Source organism: Heloderma suspectum, chromosome 2, assembly GCF_057233095.1.
Source record: "Heloderma suspectum isolate Gila_16-S chromosome 2, 16-S_ref, whole genome shotgun sequence".
Lineage (NCBI taxonomy): Eukaryota > Metazoa > Chordata > Lepidosauria > Squamata > Helodermatidae > Heloderma > Heloderma suspectum.
In genome coordinates this window covers 367,255,794-367,258,063 of record NC_139459.1, presented here as the reverse complement: position 1 = coordinate 367,258,063, position 2,270 = coordinate 367,255,794, and the positions used below count along the sequence as shown (strand labels likewise).

The 2,270-nt window shown below is 51.2% G+C and overlaps 1 protein-coding gene across 1 annotated transcript in view; it reads left to right on the top strand.

Moving 5' to 3' along the window:
• Positions 1-359: 359 nt before the first annotated feature.
• LOC146355917 (uncharacterized) overlaps positions 360-2,270 on the top strand; it is a 62,899-nt gene continuing 60,988 nt past the window's right edge. The window contains exon 1 of the mRNA XM_084830827.1: positions 360-1,009. The gene's annotated coding sequence lies outside the window, so the exon portion shown is untranslated. The remainder of the gene's footprint in view (positions 1,010-2,270) is intronic.

The following is a 2,270-nucleotide window of genomic DNA, read 5'->3' as shown; positions in this document are numbered from 1 at the left end:
ATGCACGCCGAGTCCACTGCTCCAGGGGCCCGGAGGAGGGATCTTGCCGCTTGGCCTTCTGAGGGTTAAAGGGGCCGAACTAGATTCCTAGAGAGGAAGGGGACTTGGGGAGGACGGGGCGCCGTGTCCGCCACAGGAAATGCGCCCCCCAGGCCCTTCCTGTCCCGCCTTCTTCCTCCAGAGGAAAGAGGGCTTGGAGCTTCCCGCAGGTGCTGCATGGGCGCCTCCTGGGTGAGATCAGCTGAGCCCCCGCACATTGTCTGTTTGGGTGAAGGGGAGGCCCCGGGCTGCAGGGCAGGGGGTGGGACATGGAGGCTGGGAGGGGGTGGGGAACCGCCAGTGGGGCGATGCCCCAATTCCATACAGAGCAAAGATGGGGGGGCTCTGCTGACTAGGGGTGGTGTTGGAGGGCCGAAAAGTGCAAGCCGAGCCCTCACCCCATGGGAATAAGTGCAGCTGAAAAATGTAGGATTCACCCAGAACCTCTGGGAGCTTCTTTGATTCATCCTCTTGGGCCTCGTGGTCGGGGTGGAGGGGTTAAAGGAGAACTGCAGTGCTGAGTCGATTAATCAGACCGATTCATTGATTATACTACTACGCGCTGATTGACATCAGCGCTGCCGTTAATCGGGCACTTCTTCCCCCCTCTGCCTCTGTGGGCCCTCTAGTGCATTTCTGCCTGTGGCTGAGATGCCCCCAGGTTCTCCTCTTGGCCGGATTCTTAGAAGAAACCAAAGAAATCAACAAGTGGAAGTCAGGAACCCTTTCTAGCTCCTTCTCTCCCAAATTCTGCAGCAACACTGCCTTTGCCTGCTTGTTGTCCCCTCCACTTCTATACACTATTTTAAATCTCCCTCCCAATCCCTTAGCCAATCAGAAGGTCAGTAGAGTCTTCCTAGGTTTCTGTTTCCCATAAGAACTAGGGCTGTGATCCTGTACAGCAGCCTTCCCCAAAGTTGTGTCCTTCAGATGTTTTGGAATTCAACCCACATCGGCCCAGGCTAGTATGGTGAGTGGTGCTGGATGATGGGATCTTTAGTCTAAAAGATCTGGAGGGCACCAGGTTGGGGAAGGCTGTATACACTCTGACCTGGGAGTAAGCTCCATTGAACTCAGTGGGGCTTACATCTGAGTTGACGCATATAAGATCGCACTGTAGTTGCCCCCCACCCCTTTAGGTTTCAGTGACTTGTGACCTTTTGAATGTCCTGTAGGGGAGGGCTTGAGACACAGAATGCAGGAGAGGAGGGGGTGAGGAGCTACCCAGATTCAGTCCCCAGCGTGTCAGAGGGGAATCTGATGATGCATTATGGAGGGGAGCTGGACCTTCCTCCATTTTACCCCGTAGGGAGGCGGCCTCTGCAGCTTGGAACTCCCCGCACAATATCAGGGAGCTTCACTCTTTCCTCCTTTCAGCAGACCAGAAAGCCCCTTTGATTTGGCAAATGGGGGTGGGGAGATTGAGGTGAACTGCAATGCTGAGTGTTTATCAGACTGATTCACTGATTAAACTGCTCTGCATTGACTAAAATCATTGCCCCCATTGATCAGACACTGCTCCACCTACCCTCCACAAATGTGGGTCTCCTGACCCAATTCTGCACGTGACTGAGATGCTCTCCACATTCTTTACTGGATTGGCTGGACTGACAAAACCAAACAAAGTTGGGCTGAGGGAGACAAGGTGCCCCACCAAGGCCAGCCCTCCTGTGAGGCAGCTGATTTGGAGACCCCTGAAAGGGCAGTAATTGTTGTAGTTATTTAAATTATTATTGATAGTTTACTACAGGGGCGGGGTGCAGAGAGGAGAGGCGCTTGTGCGTTTTGCTAAAGGCAGCAGAAGTTCTTGGGGCAACCGGGTGATGCCAGTCTTAAGAGAGAGGAGGCTGGAGAGGAGTCCTTTCGAGAAATAGGAGAAGGCTGATAATAAATAAATATATAAATAAATGGGGGGGGAATTAAAGAGAATGAAAAAAAGGTGTTAAAAATCCTGAACAGGAAAAAAACACACCTCAGCACAATACAACCAGTGAATCCCAGTTCCTGTGGGGCACAGAACTTCTGGCCTCCTCAAATGTAGGATGATATCCTGTGGGAACTTTGCTTTCCCATGGTGAGGCAGCTCCTAGCTATGATATTTAGGAATGGCGCCTACATCTGCTGAGCAGTACACCTTACAAAATCAAGGAGAATGGTTACGGGTCTTTTTAATAATTTAATGTAAAACAAAGTCTGTTTAAAGAAAAGAGAAACATTATGTATTCATCAAA